Source organism: Numida meleagris, chromosome 3, assembly GCF_002078875.1.
Source record: "Numida meleagris isolate 19003 breed g44 Domestic line chromosome 3, NumMel1.0, whole genome shotgun sequence".
Classification (NCBI taxonomy): Eukaryota; Metazoa; Chordata; class Aves; order Galliformes; family Numididae; genus Numida; species Numida meleagris.
In genome coordinates, this window is record NC_034411.1 from 67,983,411 (window position 1) to 67,991,147 (window position 7,737).

The following is a 7,737-nucleotide window of genomic DNA, read 5'->3' on the forward strand; positions in this document are numbered from 1 at the left end:
TGTATACTCATGACAAAGATAAATTTTCGTTTGCAATAATGGAAGCCATAGAATCATAAAACCACAGAGTGTCTTGGATTGGAAGGGACCTCAAAGCCCACCCAGCTCCAACCCCTGCTGTAGGCAGGGCTGCCACCCCCCAGCTCAGGCTGCCCAGGGCTCCATCCAGCCTGGCCTTGAGCGCCTCCAGGGATGGGGCATAATGCTCCCCACCTCTGCTGGGACCATTTGTATACTAAAAAAAATTATACAAACGTATTACCATGATACCTTTAAAACCTGAATGCAAGTCTGTTGAAACTTGTCGTGTTGGCAAGACCAGAAAATGAATTCACCAGTTCTGTATGGCTAGCAGCAATTTATTTACTGCAGCTCACAATGCAGCCTGTGTGAAGGCTGAATTCATCGAGGTGGGCTTAAAGGCAGCCTGCACACATCTCAGGAGCAGTGTGAGTTTTCTGAGCGATGACGAAACCAAGGGTTTAAAAGGTAACTTCCGTTCCCTTTTTTTTCCTATTTGCACTTCAGAATCCCTGTGCCGTTGCCAGAGAGGGGGCAGAAGGCCATGCTGTGAGGCCAGGTTTCAGACTGAGACATTACATACAGTGTCTAATCCTGTAAACCATAAAAATCTCATGTGAATAGTGCCATTGATAAAGCTTGCAGGTAAGGGGCTGCTTGTGTGAATGACTGCTTGAAGGGCAGAGCCCTCTTAATTTGGTCTTTTGGAAACTTTCCTAGCTGTGTTTTGTGTAAAAACACCTAAAAATCAGATCCTAATAACACTCTTGGCAGAGTTGCACTGTGGTGTAGGAGGTCTCGCTGATAGCTGTATGAAACGCAGTGAAGTGATTAAGGGTTCTGCCAGAGCCAGCACGCTGAGCCCAGAGCAGAAGCTGCTCCTGAATGCCAGTGGGGCTGGACACTGGGCTGGAAACATGAGGCAGAGACCACCCTTGAAAACCTGTGAACACAGCAAAGCACTCCTTCCAGTCCCCGTCCTGTGTTCAGGGAAAAAAAGGAGGTGGGTGGGAGGAGGCGAAGGGGAAAGAAATGCTGCTGTTAGTAAGGCTGTCTGTTAATGACGTGAGTCATTCCTCCAGTGTCAGCAAAGAAGCACTTAATTCATCCGCCAATTATAAATTAACACTGTAACTGCTTTGCCAGTCTAATTACCTCGCGAGCTGAGAGGAAATGAGGGCTTGTTGTTCCTTAATAGCCTTTTCTTCAGTGAACTGCTTCAAGCATTGGCACTAAAAATAGCAGGGATGCGGAGGTGTGCGCAGAGCGAGACCTGGGTTTTGCTGTGAGCAGCAGGGCTTGTTCCTTCTGACGGAAATTGGAGGGAGGAAAGTTGTATTCTGTAAGCTCAACAGGTACATCAGGTATACGTGACAGCCAGCCGGCTCTGGGTAAGACACTGGGAGATAAGCATTTTCCTTGCCAAGACTGCTTTGCTCCATACAAGGAAGATTTTATTTTCCTAAATATTTTAAATGAATATGAACTACTGGTCACACAAGTTCACAGGTATATATATGATTTTTCTTCTTTTTTTCTTTTCTCCTTTTACGTTTTTAACCATTTATTGGCCTCTTCTGTGCAAGGCATGAGTATAGAGGTAATTCACGTAATCACTGGGTTTCATATTACAGTACAGCACTAAAGTTTTTCATCATTGAACACTTTTTCTAAGTGTTTTCTGTGCCTAAGGAAGGAAATGTGAACAATAATGTATTCCTGAAAAGGGGTCCAGGTATCCTAGACTCAATTTCTGTGTCTATTAGCTCCTTTTAGGAAGTTTCAAATGACGTCACAAGTGTGGTTGCAGACATTGTGTAAAGTCCCTGGCATGTATGTAGTAGAGTATGTATGTAGAGTATGCAGTTGGATTTGAGGAAAGTTGAGAGGTAGTTGTTTATCACATAACAATCTCACTCCTCTAGGCTTCTCTGAGCAGAATCAAACTTTTAAGTATGGTTATAATTATGATTATAAAGATCTGTGAATGCTCTGCACGCAAGTATTGTGGGTGTTCTAGGCTGAAAATGTCACAGAACTAAAATGTTACAGCGTACATAAAGAAGAGATGGGCTTATCTGAAGACAGTAGCTGAAGAAGAAAAAAACAAGAAACATCCACTGGGATTATTTGTACCTGCAGCTCCCCCCTCAAAACTAGTATTTACTGTGAATAGGCTTTCAGAGCCTGCCTAATGCGACAGCTTGTTGGGTTAAGTGCCAATTATTCATTGCTTAGTCACTGAAATGTCTGACAGTACATCAGCTTCTTAGCAATTGTACAGCTGGTTAGGGAAAAAAATCAATAGAACACCTACTCAACAAAATTTATTGACTTTTGTCAAAATGAAAACATTAGGTGGAAGGGCTTCTGATTCAGTAGAAGCTTCAAACACATATTCTCTCCCAGACCACTGTGCTTGATAAAAGAGGTTGATACAGTTTCTCTGCCATGTGTTGTCTCCCAGCAGAGCTCGTGGTCAGGCACTCCCTGATACCCTTCCTGCAGCATCTCTCTTGGCAAATAAAAGGAGTGGGTGGAGATAATGAGTTTGATTGCTTAAATTTTGTTTAAATGAATGAGGGAGCAGTTGGGTAGGATAATCCAGAGGATTTTCCTCTGCAGAGGACTCCCAGAGGCATGAATGTGTTTGAGCCCCCAGGTTCCTTCTCATCCATCTTCTGATTCTAGACAGCCTGTTTTTATGGCTCCTCTGGCAGGCATGCAGCACTTGGGGGTTTCCTGGGACACCCAGCCAGGTGAAGGCTGGTGGCAATATTAAATATTTGGTTACTAACAGAATTTTGAATTCCACTAGGAGTGAAACCATTTTGAAAAGCTAAAGTTTTCTGCACATAAGAGTTTGATATTTCATGATATCTCTGTTTCAAAGTTTAAATGATTCTTTTGGAGTGAAAGTATAGGAGAAGGCAGTCTCAAAAAGTGCTGAAGACTATATAAAGGCTGTCCCCATGCAAAATAGGCAATTCTATCAGTTGATGTGGAACTGCAGGAAACTGTAAGGATGGAGAAATGAGTTTGGAAATTCTTTCAAGGAAGAAACAATTTCAATAGGCTTTTGGAAAACTTTAAGGCATTTAGAGTAGCATCCATCACCATCTTTCTTCCTTTATTGTGTCTTCAAAGTGGAAACCGTAGGAACAAAGATCCAGTATGCAGCAGTCTTCACAAACCCTACATGAAGAGCATACTTTGGAGTGCATAATTGGGCAGAAGCAACGTAAACTAGTTTTCAGTGAAGTGGCTGGAAATGTAGTTGTGGTACTTCTCAGAACTGCTCTCTTACTGAAAAACCTGTTTGAAATATGAAGCCTTCCTGTGCTATGACAGTAAGGCAATGAGTCTCCTACACTAGGGCTCTACGGGAGGGGGAAGTTGCTCAGGAAAATGGCACGGTGTCTTATCTGTAGAGTGTATGGTTTCTATATGAAAACAGCAATTTATCTTTGCTTTCTATCAGAAAAAAAAAATGAAGCCAGCAAAAGACAATTTTATCTGTAAATATTTTATTGGTTACACTAATTAAGAAGGTTAGATATGCAAATTTTGTAATTCAGATTGAACTGATATGAAATTTTGAGTTTCAGGGTAAAATTGCTTAAATCTTGTAAACAAAATATGCAGAAAGAACTATGCAACTGAATCCTTATTTAAGACTGTGCTTGCAAAATATGTTTAAAAACATTAAATATTCTTACTTAAGAAACGTGTTAGCATCATAATTGTAAATTTTAGTAAAGTAATGGTATAATTATGTTTCACTGTCACTAATTCTCTTTCCAATTCTTGATTTATGTCCCTATTTAATACATTTTTACAGGCTTTCTAAAATTGTTTGTTGATTTCAAGGCGGTTGACCAGAAGTGAGTAAGGAATCACAGTTCTTTTGATGGAAGAAAAAAACTTGTTTGCTGGATCTTTCATAAGAAGACCAAAGCTGCCATACAAGGAGGGAAAGAAACATTTTCTTTGTAGTTTCAATGACAATGTTCATGTGCATTGGCTTTGTTTCCTGGCAAATCATACATTGGCCAGGTGTGGACCAAAGTATATCCTGTTGATGCTGAATACAGTAATTTTTTTTTAGCTATCCTTTCATTTTGAGGTGAGGAGAAAAAAATACATTTTAGAGCATTAAATTATGGTTGAGTGTGATTGATTACATCTGTATTTGTTTTCTTAATCTATAACTCATTTTTCTCTTGGCATAATTTGTCTTATGTGCCAAGATGTTAGGAAGATGTTTGTATAGTAGTTATAAATCTTATTTTAATGCTAGAGAAGGGAATGAATAAGTAATACCAAATCTGTCTTAACTTTTTATATACCCTCCTGGTTACTGAGGACTTCCATAAAAGGTTAGATCTTTGTATACCTCAAAGATATACTGGTGTGTTGTACTTTTAACCGTATCTGTCTCTAGTACAGGAGTAGGTGTTTAGCTGTGCAAATCATGAGCAAACATTTTGAATATTGCTCTGCAAGTGTTAGCTCATTCTAGTCATCTTTGGGGCTGCTGTTTGTGTATGTTTGGGGCCTTGGGCAAAGATGTGCATCAACTGACCAGTGCTGTTAGGAGAGTGTGGAGGGATAGACCAAGAATTGAGCAAATAAGGAAGGTAATGTTAATGAAATTTGTCAGAATGCAGTAATTCATTACTACTCTTGACAACATTTGGTGGCATTGCACCTGGCACACTAGTTTTAACAAGTGCATCATCCAGAATACCTCATTACTTCATGGAGAAAAAATTGTCCTACAGAGTCCTTCAGCTTAGAAGGTGGTCATCGGCAAGTCCAGTACTGAAACCAGAAGAATTAAACCAGAAATAAAATGTATAGAGTCATTGAAAATGCTTACATAAGCATGAGTGGTTATTCAATTACAAAATGCCTTTAATTTAGTAAAATACCTGCTGTTTTGGAAGGGCTGGAATTCAAATAAAGGTTGCCTTGGGACTTAAACTCTATTAAAAAGACTTGTGAATAATTACCTGAAGTAAATGTTACTGAGCTCAACTCATGAGGCCTGATGTACGTTGGCTAAATGTTCCTTATAACAGGTCTTATAAATCCAGAGACTTCTACTTTCAAATGTCCATAAAATCTTGAGAAATTAAGTTTTAGATTAAGGCCTTGATGAATTAAAATAATCCAATACAGGCTTTAAAATCTGCACGACTCCTATAATAAAAGTTGGGTGTTTTATTTTCAGAAAAGCACTACAGAAATCTCATTTAAAAATCTGAAAATTAATGCTGTATCTTGGAAGACGAGTAATTCTTACAAGAGTCTTATTTTCCCATGGCTTCTAAAAAATTGATTGGTTTGTCTTTTGGCTTTTTCATAAAATCATTAAGATTGGAAAAGACCACCAAGATCACCTAGTCGAACCAAAGCCCATCCCTACCATGACCACTAACCACATCCCTCAGTGTGATATCTACATGATTCTTGAATGCCTCCAGGGATGGTGACTCTACCACACCCCTGGGCAGCCTGTGCCAATACCTCACCACTCTGTCTGAGAATAAATTTTTCTTAATATCCAACCTGAAATTAGAATGTGGAACTCTGGCAAAGGCATACTATAGTTACAGACAAAGGATCCATCTTCAGTGTGAACTGTCTTCTCTGAAAATTCTTGTAGTCAGTGTGAGGAGCAAAGTTTTGGATTAAAGAAAAAAAAGGAAGATTTGTTGTCTACAGGAAAAAGCTACTAAACCATGACTAATGGTGTCATGAAATTACTATATCATTCTATACATTATGGGTCGTACCTGTGCACCAGGTAAAGAAATCTTCTGTGAGGAGGAAAACTTCTGAAAAGTTACATTAGTGACTATGTAAATGGCAAACATAATATGCTTTATCGCAAAAGTCAATTCAGTATTTCATGAAGAGTGTTGCACTTAAATGTGATAGTATGCCAACTCACTCTGGCACAGCGTGGAATTTTCTGTGCAGAAGTCATAATAAGGCTCTCTGGAAACGTTCGTTTCACAGCCTATAAATAGCAGAGACCTCCAGCCCATTAAGAGTTACTCTGTTGCTGGCACTTTATGAGCTCTAAGGGAAGTTGTAAAATGAGGCTTTAACAACTTCGTCATGGAACTGGAAGGAAAAAAACATTACTTTCAGACTTGGGAGAAGAAGGGAGCAAGAGTTCAAAAAAGACATGAGGGAGAGGATATCTTCAGAAGACCTGGAGGGGAGGCTGCCTGGATATGGTCTAAAGGCTTGTGTTTGAAGGCCAAAGGCCCTGGATGGTAAAGGTAAAGGTCTGGAAAAGATAGAGAAGGCTTTTACTTCTCTAGAAAAATCCTCCTCCTGTCAGGTGGTGCCAGAAGGCCAGAACTCCCTTCTTGTTGTGATTTTGATCAAATGACAGCTTATGTTGCAAAAGGGTCTGAAACTTCATTAATCATAGAATCTTTTGAGTTGGAAGGGACCTTTAAAGGTCATCAAGTCCAACTCCCCTGCAATGAATAGGGACATGCACAGCTAGATCAGGGTGCTCAGAGCCCCTCCAGCTCTACCTTGAATGTCTTCAAGGTTGAGTCATCCACCACTTCTCAGGGAAACTTGTTCCAGTTCCTCACCATCTTTATTGTGAAGAAGAAAAAAAAACCTACTTCCTTATATCCAACCTAAATCTCCCATCCTTTAGTCTGAAACCATTTCCACTTGTCCTATCACAACAGCCTCTGCTAAAGAGTCTGTCCCCTTCCTTCTTATAGCACCCTTTAGATACTGAAAGGCCTCTTTAAGGTCTCCCACAAGCCTTCCCTTCTCCAGGCTGAGCAGCCGCAGCTCTCTCAGCCTGTCCTCATAGGAGAGGTGTTCCATCCATTCAACCATTTTTGTGGCCCTCCTCTGGATGCGCTCCAGCAGGTCCACATCTCTCCTGTACTGAGGTCTGCATATCTGGATGCAGTACCTTGAGATGAGTCCTCACCAGCACAGAGCAGAGGGGCAGGATCATCTCCCTCAACCTGCTGGCCACACTTCTTTTGATGCAGCACAGCATACTGTTGACTTTCTGGGCTGTGAGATCACATTGCTGGCTCATATCCAGCTTCCCATCCACCAGTACCCCCAAGTCCTTTCCAGCAAGGCTGAGCTCCATCCTTCCATCTCCCAGCTTGTACTGGTGCAAGACCCTGCACCTGGTTATGTTGAACCTCACGAGGTTTACCTGGGTACAGTGCTTGAGCCTGTCATGGTCTCTCTGGATGGCATTCCATCACTAGGGCACGTTGACCACATGACAAAGCTTGGCAAAAGCTTGTCATCTGCAAATTTGCTGATAATGTACTCTGTAGCAGAAATGCTAAGTCATGACCTGAACCAGTGATTAAGCACCTGGTGGGAAGGCAGTTCCAACCCAGGGGAGCTCAGGTGGAGCGAGGGTCCACCCCTTCCCAGACCTCATTTAAGGGTTGGCAGTGGAGATAAGAGTATCTTGCTGGAGATCCCTGCTTACCTGAGGCCTTTCAGAGGTAAGCAGCATTTTTCCTTTGTTTCTGTGTCTATGGCTGCTGCTGCATTTGGGCTTGTCCTTGTTTGCTGCAGCCAAATGGTTTGCCACCCCGCTATTATTGCTGTACTCTCCATCACGTTACAGTGTTAAACACTCAATCCCATTGTTGATGCCGTTGTTGAAGATGTGAAAGAAGTGTTCCAACACTCACC

At 41.2% G+C, this 7,737-nt stretch overlaps 1 long non-coding RNA gene across 2 annotated transcripts in view; it reads left to right on the forward strand.

Moving 5' to 3' along the window:
• LOC110396916 overlaps nt 1–5,319 on the forward strand; it is a 31,573-nt gene extending 26,254 nt beyond the window's left edge. For both annotated transcript variants that reach the window (XR_002437360.1, XR_002437361.1), the window contains 2 exons: nt 529–666; nt 3,863–5,319. This is a non-coding gene — a long non-coding RNA (uncharacterized LOC110396916). The remainder of the gene's footprint in view (nt 1–528; nt 667–3,862) is intronic.